This window comes from Anser cygnoides, chromosome 4 (genome assembly GCF_040182565.1).
Source record: "Anser cygnoides isolate HZ-2024a breed goose chromosome 4, Taihu_goose_T2T_genome, whole genome shotgun sequence".
Classification (NCBI taxonomy): Eukaryota; Metazoa; Chordata; class Aves; order Anseriformes; family Anatidae; genus Anser; species Anser cygnoides.
Genome location: NC_089876.1, coordinates 10,564,834 through 10,587,360, shown reverse-complemented (window position 1 = coordinate 10,587,360; position 22,527 = coordinate 10,564,834). Strand labels below are relative to the sequence as shown.

General features: G+C 38.5%; 1 long non-coding RNA gene across 2 annotated transcripts in view; it reads left to right on the top strand.

Moving 5' to 3' along the window:
• LOC125185074 (uncharacterized) overlaps positions 1 to 22,527 on the top strand; it is an 84,767-nt gene that overhangs the window by 25,710 nt on the left and 36,530 nt on the right. The window contains exon 1 of one of the 2 annotated variants that reach the window (XR_010830949.1): positions 5,675 to 10,503. The exons of the other annotated variant lie outside the window; for it this stretch is intronic. This is a non-coding gene — a long non-coding RNA (uncharacterized lncRNA). Of the gene's footprint in view, positions 1 to 5,674; positions 10,504 to 22,527 lie in introns of those variants that run through there. 2 annotated transcript variants of the gene reach the window in all.

Genomic DNA, 22,527 nt, shown 5'->3' with positions numbered 1-22,527 from the left:
AAAGAGACCTTGACCCATGTTGTTTTTTGAAGCTTTGAAGTTGGTCTTAGTCTATTACTAGTTGTAGTTGAAGTTCAAAGTATATGTGGGATGCTGCTTGAGATTCTTATGTGCTATAGTTTTGTCTTTAAGTTTTAGTGTCTTCTCTAGGCATCTGCTGTGTTTTTAAAGAGCATGGCTTGTACTTGTGTGGTTTGTCTAACACTATACATGCCAGGAATCGTGTGGTTAGACTCATGCTTTTTGACACGGGAGGAGTTCAGCTGGATTAAAGAATGGAAGAACTTCAAAGCTGTCTTGAAGTAAGTTCTCTATACATTCTCTATTTAATATTAAACTTGATCTAAACATCACTATCCAGCTCTGAGACTTTGTGAGTTTTTCTTGTTGTTTGTTTTGTTTTGTTTTGTTTATCCCTTTGAAGTGGGAGCCTCTTTATACCACTATTTCAGAAACTTTATTTTATGGATTCTTGTAGCTCATCTGTAAAAATAAAACTTTTTATTAGACAGGAAAGTTCTTCTGCCAATTTCCAACTTCTGCCAGTGTTTCTTCTTTTTGTAGCAGTAATAGTAGAGAAGAGAATATTTTAACTCTTGCTGTAGAGAAACATATTATTGTCGTCTCTGTGAGACAGGGAGCTGCTTTTCTAATAAAAAATAATAAATATATATATATATAAATGCTTACATCATGGCACTCCAGGTTTCTCTCACTTAGTATAAATCTGTACCATTGGAAAACTGTGCACAGTTAGCATGAACATCTGGCTGTTCTCCTGCTGTCCTCAATAAAAGTGATCTTCTGTCTTGAAGCTTACTTTTCAGCCAAAGGTCAACAACTGTGTTTGACAAATGTTTTTACATTATATTTGTCTTAGGTTTGTATCCCCACAGCTCATGAAGGAGGAAAGGAAAGACAATCACAGTAATCTTTTCCTACAGATATTTTGGAGAGTACTTCAAAATCAAATAAAAACCTAATGACTAGGCCTCCACTCATATTGTTACTTTTTTTTTTTTTCCTTTTTCTTTTGGAAGTGTTTTAAGATTGGTTCAGCACCACAGGGATGGATAATAAGATTGTAGCTGATAGAGGGGAACTAAGGACTTCAACGTTTCTAGCACATTTAGACCAACTCACTTATTCTGCCTATTCCAGACAAGCAGGTCTATAGTGGTAACCATATTTTGGAGTTTCTTTTAAACTAATCCCGATGAATTAATGGGTCAAGTACTAACCATCATAAAAAGAGTATCTGACTCTTTGTCATGAGGGAACCTCAAAACTTGTCTTAGATTTCCCTTCTTGCAGTAGGTAACATTGAAACCAGTAGCTGTGCGTAACTTGGTACGTTTCCTGACCTAACTTTGATTCTCAATTGCAGGCTGATAAGATTTTTCCACTGACCTTAGACAGTAAGTCTCACAGTCATGTTAGTGAAAAATCTCATGGTCTGTCTATCATTTCTAATCAAGGTAAAAGTGCAAGTCTAACTTCTTACTAGCAGTAAGAAAAAAAAAGTCTCTGCTGTCCTGCTAGTCAAGCAGCAGTGAACTTCTGTCTCTTTAGGAGGAGCTTTTTTAATCTAGAGAGTTACTCTACAGTTGACCTCCTCAAGTCCCTGTATGAGACACAGGAATTTAGTGTATGCTCTCTTCTTGCTGAGCTCAGTCACTTTAAATCTGCCAACACTTTTGCTTAGCTTTCCTTTTAGAGCAAAGCTAGATGATTTTCTAGGTCTCTAGAGCATCCATATGTTCTCTTAAACTCTCCTAATAGTTTTAACTAGAAAACAAGGAAAGTAGATAGACTATTTCCCATAGCAAAGGTTTAACAAGCTTGGGTATTACTGCATTGCTCAGATGGGCCCCAGGTCATAGTTCAATCCCTGCTTCACCTTATTTGAGGCTTCATCAGACCTTTGTTCATGCTCTGTTCCCAAAGCAATGCTGGCTTGTGTCAGTACTCTGAAACAGCTCACCCACTCTTTGAATTTTTGAGAGACAGTAGCAGTTGAATGAAAACTGGTTATTCTGCAATGACTTCTTGCTACCCATTTTATCCAGGAAAAAGGGGAACTGTTTATGCTCTCACTCAGAAATTAAATGAGTTAACAAGACATGTTTGAATACAGAAATGGAAATCACAAAGGATCACAATGGAAACTAGAAAGGGTAAGGAAAGAACTCTGCTAAGCCATTAATCAGAGGAAAAGACAAAAAAATTGTTACTGATCTAGGGATTTTTTCCCCCCTTTTCAAAATAAGAAACTCATGTTTAGGGTTAAAGAAAACTGTTTTTTAAGAAGTGAAACAACAATTTCATAAAAGGGGAATGATACTAAACAGAAGCCAGAGGAGATAAGAGGTAAGCAAGTTTTATTCACCTTGCAACTGTGAGATTTGGTCACTGACCATGGACTTTATTCCATGCCTTGATGAAGGATGCATGAATCTGTGCATCTCCCAGAATTACACTGTTGAGACCAAGTGGTCATCTCCTAAGTGAATACACCTGTTTACAAAGTTGTTCTTCCCCTCCTACTCTCAGCACAATGAGTAATCAAATATCCTACCACTGAGTTAAACAACATCAAACAGAAGATTATTTCTGTACACTATTTTAGCCTGTTATATCTGGGGTGCCTGTCAAAGATGAAGTTGGTGTATTTGAAGACAGAAATGAATGTGTGTGTGATATACTAAGCACTACTGAGCTACTTGACTGTGTTCATCCTATTAGGATGGAAACAAAGAACTGCAAAGGATGTTTTGAGCAAACCAGTATAGCAAAAGGGCTGGGTGTTTTTTTGTCATTATGACTGTGGGTTTATTTTCTGATTTATTATTTTTTTCTTTCTCCCCAGACATTACTGTTGACTGAGTAAAGTGACTTTCCTGGAGCATTTTTTTTTTCCTCATGGAATAAGGAAAGTAACTGATGGTAAAATTTATATAGGGAAGAATCTCAGAACTAAAATATTCACCAAGCGTCCAGATACCGGATAAAGGATTTTTATTTGTTTGTTTGGGATTGCCTAGTTTTGTCTTAAGTTAATGCCTTCTTGAAATGGGCAAAATTATTTGAATATGTATTTCTGAATTCATTTTCATGTTTCTGAATTTTAAATGTTTGCTTCTCTTCTTGTTGAAATTTTTTTTCCCCTCAAATGCTTAGCTTCTTTGAAAAATTTTCCTTCTATAAACATAAATTTATGTGCATAAAAATGATGAAAATGGCTGCAGAGATTGCTAAAGAAATTGAACTTGTTCTTTTATGGATAAGCATACATTTGTACAGCTCAGACAGACATTGTTTTTCCTTGTTTCACCTTGCAGCCTTGAGATCGGTTTCATTGTTTGTTGCCTTCCTGCTGAGTATAGAAGATCCTAACTTGGAAAAACAGTCTAGAAAGCTAATGAATGTTTTTATTTGAAAACATAGTGTGAAAACAGGTTTCTTGTGAGTTACAACATTGTAGTGGGTTTACGTGGCAAGGCTTTGGTAGCAGGGGGCCATAGGGGTGGCTTCTGTGAGAAGAATCTAGAAGCTGCCCCATGTTAGGTAAGGGCCCCACTGCTGACCAGAGCTGAGCCAATAAGCGATGTTGTTTTTTACCTCTGTGAGAGCATATTTAAGACAGGGGAAAAAAAAAAAAAACGCTGCGCCACACAGCAGCTGGGAGAGTGAGAGGAGTGAGGAACAGCCTTGCAGGCACCAAGGTCAGTGAAGAAGGAGGGGGAGAGGTGCTCCAGGCGCCGGAGCAGAAGTCCCCTGCGGCCTGTGGTGAGGACCATGGTGAAGCAGGCAGACCCCCTGCAGCCCATGGAGTACCACGGAGGAGTAGGGTTCCATGCTGCAGCCCGTGGAGGAGACCACGGTGGAGCAGGTGGACCTGCACCGACGGAGACTGCGGCCTGTGGAAGACCCCTGCTGGAGCAGATTCCGGGCCGGACCTGTAGCCCGTGGAGAGGAGACCACGCAGCAGCAGGTGACATGGCAGGGGCTGCTGCCCGTGGGGGATCCAGGTTGGAGCAGTTCGCTCCTGAGGGATGGACCCCGTGGTACGGACCCATATCTGGAGCACTTCTTGAAGAGCTGCTGCCTGTGGGCAGCCCACGCCGGATCAGTTCAGCAAGGACTGCATCCCGTGGGAGGGTCCCCACAGCACAGGGGACGAGAGTGACCGAGAAGGAGCGGCGGCGAAGAAGCGCTATAGACTGACCATAACCCCCATTCCCCCATTCCCTTGCGCCGCTCAGGGGGTGGAGGTAGAAGAGGGTGGATGGGGGGGAAGGTGCTTTTGGTTTCTTTCCTTTGTTTCTCACTTCTCTAGTTTGTTAGTAATTAGCAATAAATCTCACTATCTCCCTATGCTGAGTCTGTTTTGCCCGTCACAATAATTACTGCGCGATCTCGCTGTCCTTATCTCAAACCTTGAGCCCTTTTCATAGTATTTTCTCCCTGTTCCTCTTTGAGGAGGGGGAGTGAGAGAGCAATTGTGGTGGAGCTTGGCTGCCCACCTGAGTAAAACCACCACAAACATTCAAACAGGAATTCTGGACCTGTCAGCTGTCCCAAGACCTCTCTTTCTTAGACCTTATTTTGTTGATTTTCTTGGATGTGAAATAATAAGCCAAATATAGTTTTTGAATAGTGTTCAATATTATGATTTGATGTAAAGACATTGCATTTTCAGTTTTCTTTTCCCTTCTTAATGAAGCCTGTTTTTGACTGTTTAAACAAGCACCTCTTAGTGAGCTGGAGTGATAATGCATAAGTCTTTTCACTGAAATGTGAAATGTTGATCAGAAATTAACGGTATGTGGGTTGTTTTTTTCACTTAACATTTTGTTCTCCTGTTTTAATATTTCATTGCCCCAGTTTATTTTGGCCTTCTTTATAACCTTACTGTGACCTGTGTCATCAGTATGGTATTTTTTTTCTCTGCCTCATGTCTCTCCTCTGTTTACTTCAGAGAACTGAAGTAGACCAATGTTGATCTGAATATCTATTCGCAGCTATGTTTTTTGGCAGTATTTTCCCATAACAAAATTATTTTCTTTTCTCTGTTTTTTAACCAGTTCCTAATCTATAACAAGGCTTGATTTTCTAACCAGTTACCCTACTTTCCCCTTCCCAATTGTCTTTAATAGTTCTGTCCAAAATTAGCATTATATGCTTACAAACTGCTTTTAGATATTTGTCTAGTAATGTCTTTCGTGATCTTAGACTTGTAGGGAGGATCTCTGGATCCATAGCACCCAGATGGAAAGAGATACCCAGCCTAGAATATTTAAGGCAAGTAGTGGTATCCATGCCATATCACTGTCAGTCTTCCAGAGTTGAGGATGAGGAAGAAACTTCTCCAGAAGACCGCTTTTTCTGAAGTGATAAAACTCCTGTAGTGAGTTAGAAAGCATGAAAATCTTCCTCTGTCAAGAGTACCTGCTTCTAAAACTTTAATTCAGCCAAGTTACTTCTAACTGAAGTGTTACCTTTTCTCTGAAGCATGGTTTTCTCCATGCAGTGGGTTAGCCTCGTTTTTAGTAGGACAAGACAAGGAAGTTCTGAAAGTACTAATGTAGCTGTTCTCCCTCTTTATTATGAACTGATAGACCTGCAGTGTAGCAGGAAACTGCAGAAGTCTCTTCAGCCTGGGGGCCACATTATTCATGGATCTCTTGCAGTCCATATCATTCGACCCTGAAGGAGTAGTTCAGAAGAATTTCTATTCAGTTGTCTACTATTACGTTTTCTTATACAAAGGCATAGGCTGGTGCCTACCAGCATATACCAGTGAGTATAAGTTTATTTTTTGTCTACATGAATGCTAGTATTTATTCCTCTTATGAGAGGCAAGTCTGCTACTAAATCAATGGATCCTAACAGAAGACATCAAAATGTCAGCCCCAAGTTAATTTAGCATGATAATTCAGATAATAATTTTGAGATCCTGCACACAAAACCCATATCTTGTTCTCCTAGTGGAGAGAAAGAGAGAAGAGCATCAACAAGAAGAGATGTAATCTGCCCTATCCTGAGGAACTGTATCACATCAGGAAGCTTCCTCCCAGAACTGATATGGATTTGTGCAATTTTCATCCAGCACTTATATATAGTGCTGTGTTTTCCAGTTCCTAATTGTGGTGTTGCCATTTCTATTTAAATATCCATACATGACAGATGAAGCATTTTCATTCCCATTTCTGTTTAAATATCCCCATCCTCTCCTGGAAATGGCCACAGCAGCTATACAAATTGTTTTCCTTCCCTAGCCTCAGAATACTGCTCTTACTGATAGCTTATGATAGAAACAAATTATTTTTGAGCCCAAAATAACTTAACTTAGCATGAAATTTGGATTAATTTAATACTCCTATGTACTGCTAAATCAAAGAGGTTGCAACCTTTATTTCAGAGTTGTCTGTACATATATCTCTTAAACCCATGCCCATTTTCTGTCTGAAGAAAATAAATTGTAGTTGAGCAAACTTGTTTATAATCTGTTGCAGTTAAATAGTTTTGGAGCTATGTTTTGTTGATTTGAAAAGACTTTTTGAACAGCAGCCTGCTTGCAATAATATTTACTGTGAAGAATCTTTTGTCATTTGACTTTCTGAAAAAAAATATGTGGCGCATTTTTGAGCACTTCTCCCTTTGGCTGCTCGAACCTCCAACCCTCTGTTAAAACTGCACTTTGGTTTACCACAGTGTGACTGGGACAGCAGCGTGTTCAAGAGTGGTGTGCCATGACAATGGGAGAAGGTACTTCTGCACATGAAGGTCTCACCTGAGCTGAATCCCAGTTAGCTGTAATGAGCTGTGTAATAAAAACTATAGCTAAGGACAGTCACAACCTTCATCTCTGCCTTTCCCCTTTAGGTTTAGAGCTGTTTGTTCAGTCTCCAAAGATATTTAGGATGGAGACTGTGTTTCTCTACTTATCTGTACGGAATCCAGTAGAGTTTTGAAAAGTTACTGTGATGCAAATAGCAATTCCATACTATTAGCTGGCTTGCAAGGCAGACAGCTCTCAACCTAGTTCAAGGTGAAGGCTCCTAACCACTGCAGGAGGAGGGTAGTTTTGATCTTGTACCTCCAGGCTGTTTATTGTTTACAGACCAGTTATCCAGAGCTAAATCTGTGACACAACAATGTTATTTGTAGGACTGGCTTGGATTGTGTTGTCAATTCTCAGAAAGAAAAGAAGTATATTCTCACATCTTGGAATGAGATTTAAGAACCACCGAGATGTCTTCAAATCTGAAATTTCTCAGTCTAAACACAGATTTTGGAAGACAAGCAAGTATTTGTTCTTTTAATGTTTCATTTAAACAAACAAATATATGCAGTATTTCGGAGTCCCTTAGTCTGCCAGAAAACATCCATTATAGATTTGAATTTTAAACTTTAGAAGATACTGAACTCTATAATAGACCACCTGCAAGTCAGAAATGATTAACAGGTTGAAGAAATATCTGCTGTTTGAAATGGGTAACATTCTTGGTTAGCAAAGCCAATAGGAGAAAAGACAAAATTAGGCATGACAGATGCAGTGTTTGCTCTCCCAGATAGGAAAAGTAATTCCAGTGTGTGAGGAGTGGGGAGCATGTAGAGTGGAATATTCTTTACTCTTTGCAAAATTGTCTTACTTGTTCAGTATCATAATTTTCTTTAGCCCTGTTCCCCCCTCCTCCCCCACCTCTGGGTTATTAACTTCTTCCCTGATTTAGAAAAACATTGAAGACATACTCATTGTCACTCACTAAGAAAGTTCTGCATCATTCCTCAGTCAGCTTTCTGGAAATTAGTTTTGTGGGAACACAAAATTTCAGCTTCTTTACAAATCTTAAGTGGAATGAAACTTTGAAATGCAGCAACAGATGCAAAGTGTCACAGAGGCATTGTTTCAGCTAACCTCTGCCTTTTGGTAGAATTTAAGTCTTTTCCAGATGTCAACTGGGGAGAATATAATGATGGAAACTTAATCTCATTTAGACGGAACCGGTCTAAACACCATTTAGGCTCATTAAAACACTCCTAACAATAGCAGCAACTGCCTCCTATTTATGTTTTGAAATGAAAGCAGCAGTGATTTTACTTTCTGAAGGTTCTGATTATCTTTCTGTAGGTGTACTTTGTCTGACAAATGAAAATTTTGTCATGCCCTACATCCTGCTCTGCTCATTTCTGGAGTAGAAACTTACTTATGAGTCCTAAGCAATGTCCAGAACAAAAATGTAATCATGAAGACAAAGATAAAATCAAAACAGGGAGAAGGTTAGGCATTAAGTATAAATTTAGGGGTCCTAAATTTGGTTGGAAGTTTTGGTCTGAAGAATTAATATTCATACAAATCAATAATTTTTGCTTAATTAAAATGGACCAAAATACATATAGTAAAATGAAATACATTAACTGTAAAATAATGTTTATTCTCTTTTGGAAGAAAGATTTTTTTGTTTGGGGATTACAGAAATCTCTTAAAAGATCTCAGAAAAGTCCTAAATTTCTGACAAGCATGGGATATGTCATAATTTCACATTTTCACAGGTAGTAGTATTTTGCAATGAAACTTGGGCAAGGAAAATGTTGGTGGTCATTTGGCTGACAGCAACTCAGAAGTCCCTAAAACAGGGTAAAGTCTGGGGTGTTTTAAGGATCCTGAGCTAGAGGTGGGAAATCATTTTATTTTCTCCATCTTTACAAATTGAAAAGTTGAGCAGATTGAATTGTTGCTGATGTAGAGCACTTGAGGAAACTATTGCTTTTCATAATTTATTCAACCTAAATGCAAAATGAGCATTTGTTTGGGAATGTAATGACTTAAGGTCAAACTAATTTTTTTTCTTTACTGTGAACAAATCACTTGAGCCTCATACTTGCTTTTGGCAGCTGTTAAAATGCTTATGTTTTCTATTCTTCATGCCAAGACTGACATGTGAAAAGAGAACTTTCCAGTAATGTTCTTGCCACAAAGAGAAGCTTGAACTTTCCGTGTTAGTTAGCACTTTATTTTTCAAATCCTCTGGGAGGTTTTGGCATTTCCTTGTGCTCTCTATTATGCTCTCTATTAAAAATATTTAAAGCCGCCTATATAACTTTTTCTTTTTTTTTTTTAAGAGAAGTATTTCTCCTTAGATCAAAGACAGAATTCTGCAACAAATACAAGATGTTGCTTAGCGGCCTTAATAGTCTTTTGCAATCAAGCTGCCAAAAAAAAAAAGAAATCATGTATGTGAGATTTCTGAAACATTGGGACTACAAAAAAGGTATAAAATTGATTGTTTTCAGTAAAATAATAAGCTTTCAGGATATGTAAGTGAGTTTACTATTTTTCCTTTTAAATTCTCCAAGTATTTTTCTCACTTCTAAAATTTAGCTTGGCAAGTGATATCTGAATTTGGCTTGTTCTGAACCAAAGTATTTTTGACTCTCGTGAGATCACAGAAATTGATTCAGTTAAGTAGAATAGTTGAGATACTCTTTTCTTTATCTAAAACCCTAACTCTAATTTCTTCCATGGGTGTTCATTTTATTTTAGGAAAAATTTATCATCTAAGATGATGAAAGCTACAATTTTCTCAGCAAGCTGTCAAACAACTGTTCTATTATCCTGTCATTTACACATGAATAAAATGTCTGTTAGATCTAATAATAAATTTGCCTGCATTTTAATGAGACTACTGATGTACTGCTCAAGGAAGACTGCAGAATACTATAGGAAACCCAAACTGAAAAGGCAGTGAATGTCATTTTATCCCATCTTCTGATATGTGGGAAACCCATCACCATCTGCAAATGCTTGTTTATGCATGTAAAGTAGGAGCAATGAAGACCTACCTAAACTAGTGTTTGTTTAACTACTATGATTCAGGCATGATAATAGGTGAGTTGGAATATCCTAACTCATGTGGATTGCTGGGCAAATCATCAATTAATGTGACAGGAGATTCTCTGTAAGTTTATCACTGTTATTGGCCTTTTGTTGTTTTGCTTTTTTACAGTGTGCTGTGAATATTTCTAAAAGGCATGATTTTTTTTTTTTAACGTTATCTTAAATATTTGAGGGAGATAGCCATGTGAGCATGCTCAGTGTAAATACATAACATTCTACATTCTATTTCAGATTTGGGGGGTTTGGGAATGAGGTTAGTGAAAGGGAGGCGGGGAGGGAGGGAGGGAGAAGGGAGAGCCTGCAGTCATCTGGAGAAAAGATTAAACATTCTTGGATCATAAGCAGCGGGACTGACCTTCCCATACTGTGTCCTGCAGCTCTGACTTTAAAGAGCTAGGGCTGAGAAATACAGACATTCCTCTTTTTCTCCAGAAGCAGATTATGCCACCTGGAACACAGAGGACTGGATTTACTGGAAGGTTTAAAGCAGGACTGCCTTGCCACAGGTGCAGGTTTCTAGGAGCAGGTCCATAGCCACATTGCCTGCACTGTGATGCAGATGTATTCAGTCTTCATGGGGCCACAGCTGGAATCAGAAGGTCTGTAAAACCACGATCTTATGCTGTCCCACCTCTTCCTGTGCTTTATGTTTCAATGGGTGTTATATAAAGCTGTAAAAAACTTGCAGATGGCTGAACTGGAGGAAGGAGTGTTTTGCACAAAACATGATTGTCTGATTGCTGACTTCTGGCACAGTATGTCTCTAGGATCATGCAGGCCCTTGACATTTGGGCAATGCCAGCCAGATGTGTTTATTCCTAATATAGTACATGGGCAAAGTATGGGCATGTACGCCCCCATGTGCCATCAATATCAGAATACAGAGGAGGCAAGTGTGGCACCTACTCAGATACTTTTCTACATCACTACTGCATTTTGCACAAGGCAAAGAACGTGTAGCTACTTCTGAACTGCCTATAATGACAAGCCAAAATTACACCAGAAAATCAGAACAAGAGCAGTCTTAGCCTTCCCAAAGGCATTTCTTGTCATTCATCAAACTATGTTCAGGTTATGGGGCACAGTCAAAGTTAAGTTTAATGTAAAGGAATTAAGACATAACTCTACTCTAACCTTGCTTATGAAAGAGGATGGTTTCTGATCCATTTTTAATCTACCTTGCAATGTAGCAGGTACATACACACTTTGAAAAAAGTATTTCTAGCCTCATAAATATGTGGATTGGTGCAGCAAGTGTAAGTAGCTCAACTACTGCCATGTGATTAATATTTTTCTTAAATTTCATCTCTTACTCAGTTTTTCTTGTAAGCATGAAAAGAAATATTATAAAAGGGCTAATCTTTAGAACCAGACATAATATCTGATCGCAAACAAAGTGCAGAGAATTTCTGTGAGAAGCTGAGCTGGTCTCCCACCCCATTTAGCTCCTATCCCTTTTTAGACCACTTTTTAATACACAGCAATGAGGGATCCTTGATTAGAAATATGATTCTTGTGTTGTTTACAGAACTGTGGAGTTAAATCAGAGTTCAACTTTTAATAATAACAAAAGTGGTTTACAAATATTTTTGATCTGTATAACCCATTTAGGGCATAGAAATAGTACAGTTATTCTCTTAAAAAGAGAATAGAAATTGTGAGAAAATTGAATTTATTTCTGTGTTAACAGCTGTGAAACTTAAGTGAGTTTTAAGTATGAAACTCAGGTTTGTCTTTTAGTTATTATGAAGCTGAGTGCCAAGGCTGTGCCTGTATGAATAACCAGTACACTTCTGTCATAAACTCCTTGGCTAGCTGAAGAACTCTGGGGTTCCCCATGAGCACAGCTGAGATAACTGACAGGTTTGAGAAGATGAATCAACTTTACTATCTCTTGAGTCAATCATCTTACTTCATCTTCTCAACAAATTATTTGATTAATTGGTACAATCTCTAGCTGGGAATGTCATAACAACCTGAAGACTCCTTCCAGGCAGATTCTACTGTACCTAGATTAATTTCTGTACTTGAATATTTTGATTAAGCTCCTAGGACAATCTGGTTCTTCCACCCACAGACTCGACTCCACTAGAGGCTTCTGCTGCAAAATTGATCAAATTATAAATAGATAAGATGCTTTCAAATGGTCAGTAGAAGCTCTTCCTGCAGATGAAAAAATGATCATGTAGAACATAGTCTTCGGCATTTAGTTACAATGGTCTGTAGTAGTGGATCCAGCATATGCTGGGATGGTTATGCAGGACCATGGGCCAGTTGGATTACAAAGGTTCAGGAGAGCAGTGGTTCAAAGAGTCTCACATAATCCAAAGATCCTTACAAGAAAGACTCCTGTTGCCATCTGGACAAAAATGAGACATGCTGTTCAAAATTTTAATTCTACTCATCGACATTATCCTATGCCAACATCTTAAGATGTTGCTTTATTTAATTTTAACAAACACTCTGTCCATGAGTGCCTATATAATGTTTCCTCTAGGAACTCCTAGAACTTTTAGTTGTACTTTCAAGGCAGTCCTGAGCTCTAGATTATTCTTTGTGTCTTGTTGGGTGTTTCACAGCACTAGCTTGAGCTGGAACTTAGAGTCTGAGCTCAAAAGTGACTCATGTTCATGTTGCCTGGAAGAAATAGACTTTGGTTCTGTGGAACCCATTTCTGACTTCAGCTTTTATAAGTGGTAGTAAAACACATCAGAAAAAAAAAAAAAAAATCCAAACTGTTCTAATCACTATAGAATTGGAAATAGAGTTTAAAGTTCATCTAGAATCACTTTCAATTTCTACATCAAGTGTTGAAAGAAATGACATGTTCTCACAAAACTGTCAATTACTTTTCATAGTCAGTAGACATATCTCAAACAGCAAGCATTTTGAACTGAGGATTTGATGGAAAACTTGGAGTGAAGAGTTCATGAACAATTTACAGGAAACAGCTGAAGAAGTTCCAAATAAGAGGTATTTGAACTTCTTGGTTACTGAGTTTAGATGTGTTGCTGTTCTGTTTTACTTGTTTATATTTCACATTTGCACAACAGCATGTTTGGAGTAGGGGTTGTAAATCAGAATGTCTCCCACTTAACAGAATTTCCTAAATCACCAGAAGGAGAAGCTGTGCAATCTTTTATGATAGCTGGCTGGGTTGATGGGCGTCAACTCCATGACCCTTCCCCTCCAAGAGTTTTGGCTGAAAAAAAAATCTATAGGTGGTGTCTTACATCTTAGATGTATTATCTTATTTATCCTATTTATTCAGTAGGAAAGATATCACCCACACTCAACAGAGTGTTTCAGTGTTCACTGTATAAAGAATTTTTCTGACAAAAGAAATTACATATATGACAAGCAACTGGTGAGAACTAGGAAATAAGCTATATAAAAAATATTGAAGTATGCTTGTCTTATTGATGTTAATTAGAACTGAAAGAATTCTTAGTTTTCTTTCCTCTGCTAGAGAATGGAAATCTCTAGTAACTAAGACAGTAAGATTTTTTTTTTTTTTTAATGGGTTGGCTCCTTTCTTCTTCCAGGTTTTTGCTTTCTCCACCTCCTTTTTGATCCATTGTCTAAGCTGTAACATTATCAGTAGCGCTTGATTTGAAGAGATGTTTGTAGAGTAGTGTTATGGCCTCTAGATTTGTTATAGTCTTGTAAATTTTGTTGTAATTTTCCTGCAGAACGGCATGATATTCAATGTGCACTTCTCAATTTTTGTGGAAGATATTTTACATGTAGAAAGTCTGGTCTTTAGGAGTGTGTCTGCTTGATTTGTATAAACAGTTCTGTTTTTTCCCCAGTTCTGTTTCTTGTGGGGAAATGCAGATTCAAACTGTCTGATTTAGTTTTATTACTAATCAGTTCAACTACTTATTCATAGTACAACAAAATGGAATAAGTAGCACATCTTATTATATAGATACCAATTCTTTTTCAATAAATGTTTACTCTCTTCAGTGTCTATTTATTCCTTCTGTTTCATTCATCATGTAAATAAAGTTAACAGCTAACGCATGCAAAGGACATAATTTCCCTCTTCCTTATGTTGCTGGTTGTTTTTCTAATATGATCGCAGGCTATAAATCCCCTTCAGATCTTGGCAGAAACTTAGAGCTCAAGAAACTCCATTTCATGCTTATAGTGATGCCAGACAGGAAGAATAAGGCCAAAGGATGCTTTGCATTCCCAAGCTTCTCTCTGCTCTTAAACAGTTTCTGGTACCATCATTGTATATGTATGTGGCAGTAAGAATAAATCTCGTTTATTAAATACCTGATGGAAAAAATCTCCTGCCTCTGAGAATACTGGATTACATTTTTATCAACCATTTATACATTTTCTCTTGGTTGGTCTTTTCTGGCTTTGAAAACGTAAAACCCTTCACTGCTCTACTTTAAAAAGGCAAGAAATAAAACTGTTACATCAGAGTGTGAAGATGAAAAGATTTTCTATCCAAAACTTCAGAAATCAGAGAGCATTTCTTGTTTCCACTTAGTCAGCACTTCTATCATTATAACTGCCAGGGATCAATTCTGATCAGGCCCAAATGAAAGCTGCTGTGCAGCTAAGTGTGCCTGTCTGAGGGAGGACTTGTCTCAAACCATTTGCTCAACCACAGACTTTGCGTGAGACTTTGAGTAAATGTGCTTGGATTTAAAAATAAAATAAAATAATAACAATAATAATAGAATTTAAAGCATTTCATCAGTCTACCTGTCTCATTATTATTAGTTTTTAATCCAAAATGCAGAAATTTTTAAGAGATAAAAAATATGATGTTTCTGTAAGTACTCTATACAGCTCAGAGGACAAGAAATAGCAGTTGGTGATTATCCACCAGTGTCAGTCTTGGGATTTGTCTTCCATGCTCTTGTGTTTTCCTAGTATTGATGATGAACTGAAATTGGGGCACTGTAAGAAACTGCTTTCAAATTCCATTTGCATGTCGACTCAAGAAGTGCTGTTCTTACGTTTGTGCCCCTGGAGAGGGATAGGTTTTTCGGAGACCCTGTAGTTGTGGTGCGTGTGTGCAGTGGTGCTAGAACATGATGACTGGTAATCTTGAAGAGGGCATTATCACTATATATTTTAGCTGTTTCCTTTCATATGAATGTGTAAAACTATTATGAGACCATATTCTTAGAATGAAAGGCTGGTGAGATCTTTGGGAAAGGTTTGTTTTTATCTACCTTCATTATCTGTCAGTACAATCTGACATGCTTTGTCATAGTTCAATAAGAAAAAAGGTGAACAAAGTGTGGTTTTTTATTATTTAAATTTGCTTGCTTTTTTCCATACCAGCAGCTATGCTTTTGTACAGTCCTAAAATTGGGGTTATGCTCTTATTGTTTGCTTCTGAGTAATAACTCTGAAAATTTGCTTTGATACACAAAGCAAGATTTGCTCTAAGCCTCTCGGTGTTTGTTTTGAGGGGCATTTGTGGCTTACAGTAAAATAAACATAAAGCTACATTGTTTGTCACCTGGAGAGAAGTTCCCAAAGTCAAGTTAACCAGTACATTGTGAGAAAGCACAACATGGTCACTGTTTCATCACTATTTGATCTGATCTGACTGCCAGAGCTTGCTCAGTCCTTCCCTGCATGATGCTGCCACCTTCTTTCCAGTGGCCCCAGAACTTGTAACACCTTCTCATGTGCCAGTTTAGTTCATTAAACCAGCAGAAACATTATCTTGTTTGTTTGTTTGTTCTGCTCAGCTGCTGAGCTGAATCTGTTCATAGGAGCATCCAGCAGCTGCCAGATCTGGTGCAGGTTAAGTTGTGACTGAGCATAGCTTGCAATATGGAAAAAGAGAAAAGACGGATAAGATGAGCAAGGTCAGAGATACCTCCCAACAGCTGTTTTTGTGGGTGATTGACTGGCTTACCTTGTGCTAGGAGACAGCTCATGGTAAGAGGAGTCAAAAAAGCTAAACATTAGATTAAAGCTTCTCATCTGCCATGGCTCGCAAGAGTCACTGGAGGGGGACCGTGCTCTAGGTGCTAAGTGAGAGAACAAAATGTCAATTAACCTCTTGTCACAAATCAGCATCTTTGCTCAAGCAGGGCCACCGAGAGCAGGTTACCCAGGACCACGTCCAGGTGGCTTTTGAATATGTCCCAGGAAGGGTACTCCACCACCTCTCTGGCAGTCTGTTCCAATGTTGTCACCTGCACAGTAAGGAAGCATTTCCTTTTTCTCTCATCTTCTCTACAGCTGAGATTCTGTTTTCCAATTTACACTTTTAAACTTTGATTTAATTTGCATCTCCTGAATAATATAATGTCTTAGGAATTCTCAAATATTACACCAAAAATAGAGACAGAAAGTAGTTACAAAGCTATGGCATACTTTGTCTTCTCAAATAACTCTCTTTTACTCTGTAATTGAGAAGACTTTTCATTCTTTTTGTTATTATTTCAAGAAATTGAACATTGATCGATGGGAAAAAAAATCTATTTTATAAAATCTGGGCACATGGAATAATAGTTAAAATTTTAAAACAAATGCAGAACTAAAGTCTGGAAGGTACCTTGTCTGCTTTGGTGTGTGTAGGTCAGATATTCTCATGGTGAGTGGGCAAGGGCTTAGGCTGAGGGATTAATTAAACATCAAATAAACACTGTCTCAAAGGTAAGCAGAGCCAGTTGTTTGAGATATTGTAATATCTATGAGTAGGAACCATAACAGAAAGTGGATGGATTTCAAAATGAAATGGACTTAAATGTTTTACTATTGTCTTTGATTACAATTAGGGAAGGGGGGAAGAAGTGCTTATGCACAAGTGCTGCCTTGCTTATATTGCTACGACTACTGCAAACAGACAGCCTCAGAGTCCTGAACATATCAATCCATCTTCATGGGGTGTTTTGAAGTGCTGTTGGGTGAATAACTGAGATACAGGGAGACCAAGGGACCCAGACAGCCCAAGGCAATCCACACAGTAGGCTCAACAGTCATGAGTCAGATAAATTTCTTTGAAATGCTAGGAGAGAGCTAGCCTTCTTGGAAAGGAATTGGGAAAGTTTAGGATCCTGAGCAGAGAGCTAGTTATTACAGCTCTGCAATCAGCACTGCCAGATCTGCATTGCACTGAGCTTCCTGCTACAAATATAGCTGAGAGAAGAACGAGGAGATTTGGAACAGCTGGAATGGATTCACCAAGGTTAAATCATGCCTGACTGCCCTGACTGCCTTTGTGATAAAATGACTAGTTTTATGGATTAGGCAATGACAGTGAATGTCAGCTACCTTGATGTTAGCAATGCTTCCGTATATTCTTGTGTCAGAGCTGGGACATCACAGTCTGGGTGAGTAGGCAACTGGGTAGGTAGGTAACTGGTTGGATAGTCAGGCTTGGATGGTCAGGTTTAGAGGGTAGTGGTTAAGGAGTCATATACAGCATGGAGCTGATGGTAGGTGGAATACTGCAGTAATCTGTCCTGGCACCTCTCATGTGTAACATCTTTTATCTTTGAAACTGAGAGAGCTGGGTTTGTTCAGCCTAGAGATAAGAAGGCTTTAGGGGGACTCAGTAGCAGTCTTTCTGTAAGAAGATTATTGAGAGGATGTAGCCAGGCTCTTCACAGTGGCAAGCTCTCTCACATGGCAAGAGAACAAGAGACAGTTAACATAAACATAAGGACATTTTTTTTTACTGTGAGGACAGTCAAGCCTGGAGAACCTTTTGCTACAGTCATCAAGGTGACTTCAGAGAGAGATGTGGCCTTGAATGTTTGGTAAAGATTGAATTTATTCACCAAATTACATTTGGGTTTATGACTTTTGGGGGAAGACAGACATCTTCCATAGCTAGCTCTTTTATGGAGTCATTCTTAGCTCATGTTAAGATTATCTGCATTTAGTTCCAAGGCAGAAAAATAGGGGCCTGTAAGTTCCCATATTTGCTTGTGTAGTTATATCCTCTAAATGCAATCTATACATAAGCCATGGATCTTAATGGAAATATATTTTACTCCTACCAAAATGCAGTAGCTATTGTCTCTTGTGGCTGAGAATAAAACTCAGTGTGACTATATAAATTGTTTTTTTTTCTTCTTAAATTTACATTCTGGTGTTGCACCACATCTTGTCAAATTTTCTGGTCCTAATCCCTTACCAGTGTTGCACATGACTTTGAATGAGTAAGAATTTAAATACATAAAAAAAAAAATCGTCTTCTAACCACAAAATGAGGCATAAAAACATCTTTACCTTTACTTTTTTATAGAAAAAAAAAAAGTGAGTATAAAAGGCTGTCTTCTTTATATCTTGAATCAGGCCCAGAAATGTGTCTGTTTTTCCTACATCTAAGCTACCAGTCCTGAGGTTTGCTATAATGGTGCTATCAATTTCTCCTCTCTTATGACAATATGGAGGAGGAAAAACTGCTTTTTGTCTTTTTTAGCTTCTATAATTTAGGTGTCTTTTTTTTTTTTTTTCCCATGAATTAATCTTGCATTTGTTTATCTGGTAACCAAAAAATTAGCTCTTTGTTCTGGGATTCTCTGTCATGTTTCACATCCTTAAAGTATAAAGGATTTATTAGCTCATCTGGATTGACCTGTTCATTTCTTAAAATCATTCAGTTTCCTTAACACACCAGAATTTCATTTTAACCAAAACCCTTCATTCTCTCAGGAATTCCATTATATTCCATTATATGCACTATACTATGTGCTATAAACAGAAACTCCAAGCAGCAGTTAGCTTGTCTTTAGCCAGACAACTGCTGCTTCACATCTAAAGAAAAGCTTGTGTCATTTTAGTTGTTTGCTTGTAGTTTTTACTCCTGGCTATACTGGTTAGTCTAGCAACATTCCCACCCACCTTCCACCCCCACCCCCCTCCCTGCCCCATGAGTTTTACCTCTTTTATGGGCTTTAAAATAATATGGCTAAATCGATGGTTTATTGGCCTTTGCTGCTGTTAAATAGTAGTATTATTTTCAGAGTTATCAGCAGTGGGAGGAAATACATGGAAGTCCAGGTTGGTATTTGTGCTTCAGAGCAATGTGGAAAAACAGCATCCTTCTTATGTGGTGCAAGAGAAATATTTGCAGGACTTCTGGGATATTTTAAAGAAACTAAAGAATACCAGTTCTCACTGCAAGGGAATAAAGCTTATTCACTGCAGCCCACGGTGTTTTACTATCATTTTTTTATTTCAGACTGCAAAACTCAAACTTCAAATGAAATATAAAAATGTTCCATTACACACTTTCCTCTTTCTTTAGAGCACGCTGGAAAATAAGCATGACATCTCAGGCCCTTTTTGTAAGGTTACTAAGAAATAAAAACTGACCCAGTCCCTAGTGTACCATGCCGTCTACAAACAGAACAAAAATACCCTTACTTTCCTCCATAAAATGGCTATGTAAACATAGGAGGTAGCAGTTGCATTCAGACAAACAGAAAAATGCACCCAAGCAGCAAGACTGCACTCAACAGCGGACACTCGATAGTTTCTCCCTAACAATGGCCAGTCTTAGGAGTTTGCACGTTGTACAAAGCCCCAAAGGCACATTTGCATCCACTACAGTAAATGCTGTAGATGAAGAAGCTGTCTCAGTTACTGATGTTACCTGCTGGTGCAAGAGCTGCCTGCCCTTTTCCAGACCTCCTATATCACTCTTTTGGTGTGCATTTTATGGGTACTCTCAAAGCCACTTCATAAATGTCTCTCTTAGTCTTGGAAAGACACAGGAAAAGTGCTTAAAATAACTGAAGAGCTGAGAGTGAGTACTAAGGTCTCAAATCCCACCATGATTTTGATTTATTGAAATGAGAGTGTTTTTTATTGTCACTGAAAAAGCAGCAGGGTGCGGTAGAGGAAGATGTTTTTGCATTTCTAGTTTTGACTGTCTTGATGTGTTTAGCGTGCATATTTATTCCATCACACGTTCATTGTGAGTTGCTGCTCTGCAATCTGTGTGCATCCTCCAGGGCTGTCAGTTAAAATTGGGGTCTCTGCAAAAAGGAGATTTGCCTACTGTGGAATAGCTCAAATATTGTGGTTGAAATATTATAGTTGTGCAATCTGTAACCGTGAATGAAATCTGGTATTCTGCCTCAAAACAAGATTAGAACTACATAAGGTCAAGCAGAAACCCATAACCTTCTGGCTCTGCCCCCAGTAACTGGTCCTGGCTTTTCATACCTCATTCAGAGCCAGAGAAAGTAAGACCACTTGGCTCTTGTGAATCTCACAGGACCGTGAGTGCAAAGGAGCTGAGGAAAAGGAAAGAACACATGAACTGAAATTTTTAGGCTTTATTAGGTGTATATTTGTTGTATTACATAGTGTTGTATGCTTACAGCACGAGAGGGATGCTGCCACTGTTGTTTGTTACACCACTGCTGCCTCAGCCTCCTATCCTTGTGCTTCTTCATTCTGGCTTTCAATTATTGCAAATTTAACTTAAAAGCACATAGGGATGGAGCCTCTCTGTATGTATATATATGTACATACCCAATACAGGAAGGCTCTTTGGTGTCAGGGTCTCTACCACTGTATGAGGCCATTATCAAAGAGCTGCTGCTTCTCCTTCAGTGACCAGAGAGCGTAGGTCAGTGTGGGACAGCAATGGGTTGGAGAGCAATGACACCATACCATTCTCTGTTTTCTCCACCTCAGTTACTTGGATGTCATGGGCAAAGGCTTCTAAAGCAGTTGGAAATTTGTCTTTCAAGTGTCCAGTTTATTTCCCTTTTAACATAAATATTTTTGCTGTCTTCATCACAAAATAAGTGGGATTTTTTTTTTCTTGTCAAGCTTTGGGAACAGCTGCTGATGGGCAGCTCTCCCATCTTATCTTCAGCTGAGTTTTTTATGCTCAGCACTAGTCTCTGCTAAAAGATGGCATCTCCCCACTCTGCAGTGCACTCTGATTTCGCAGTGCACTTCCATACATCGGCTCAAGTGTTGACTCCCTCTTTGTCAGCCTCATTTGGCAGTTCTGATATCAGTTCTCTTCAGCTGATCTGCATTTCCCCCTTTTTATGGAGGAAGAAAATATTCCCAGATGTTTTTTGTCATTTTTAAACTTTCAGAGAGTGTAGAAGATTTAGGGTGAAATTTTATACCTTGTAGGAAACAGAAGGTCAGGGCACTTTCAAACCATGCAGATTCTTTGCAATGCCCTGATGATGCTTAACAGGCTTTGCAAGATATCAAGAGACAGCAAAGTCAAAAGTGTACCTGAATGGTCTTGGCTTGTAGTGATCTCAATGACTTCTCCATTGCTTTCAAAAGTACCTTCAAAGATATGATGCCTGTGTTCTGTGCCATGCCTTTTAGGTTTCTAATGGAACCGCAGCACACTCCCGTCATTCTCTGTAGTGCTTCTCTTCCTGCCTTTCACAGTACTTTGAAGGTTTTTACTCGATTTGAGAATTAAATGCATAATCCCCATAAAGGCATTTATAGGTCTCCTAAATATTCAAAACTGAGATGAGACTGAACAGGACATAATTCCTTTTGATGTCAAGTGGTGCTGAGTACTTCTAAACTGACAAGAATAAACTTCAGAATGCTCAAGAGTTTGCATTCACCAATTAGCTTCATGATGCACAACAGCAGGCTGAAATCATTGATTCCACCTCCCTGTCATATGGATTGCCCTCCAAGGGCAATACATTTATATCAGCAAGGATATATTCCTAGATAAGGGACAGCCTTTAAATTAGGAATAGAAGAAAAGCACTGCCAAAGCTGAACTACCACTAGAACATACTTTATGGAATAACAGCAGTAGTCCTACCACTTACATGGTGCTTTTAATCTTCAAAGTGCTTAAAAATATTAACTGCTAAGTGACTACATCAGAAGATTGATTCCCATCTACAATAGGGCTTTCTGACTCCACTCTGGTGAATAGAAGCCTTCAGGTGGAGGTAATTGATGTCACAAGTACTTTTCAAAGTATTTGGCCGTTGTAGATTGTTGGAATATAGAAGAAGCTTAGCATGAGGGAGCACTAGATTTGTTTGGTGTCTGTTGGCCTCAGATCAGCTTTTAAATGATCAGTATAATCACAAAGATAAAGAAGAAGAATTCAGAATAATATGTCTTAAGGTGTGGGTGGTACTGGCCTCCCTCCCTCCCTCCCTCCCTCCCTCCCTCCCTCCCTCCCTCCCTAATCTCTCTTTTTTCCTTTTCTCTGGCTGCCTGCTCCTCATCTGCCCAGTCTGGCACTTTCTTCTGCCTGGGTTACCCTTGTTCACCCCTCTCAGTAGATGTTTCTGTCTGCAATGTCAAGCTTTCATTCCTGCAACTTCTGCAAAGACTTACTCTCACCATACTCCACTATGAGTTAAAGAAGATGGTAAAATAGGTTTGAAATTAAGGAAGAATTCTTTTGGTCTAATTCAAATAGTTGTTTATTGGGTAATAGGTATAATAGAGAAATTATGTGCATTTACCAGCAAAAATGAGCAAAACTGTTGGAGCACTGGCTCAGTCAGTATTACTTATTAAGGTTTTGGCTGGGAGAAATAATGCAATTTGGAAATGCTTTCATTATTTTTTCCAAGAAATCACTACCATATTTTCGAGGTAGAGTTAGTGATGCCAAAGCCACAGTGAAGCACTAGAAGGTGGTGTGTTTTGAA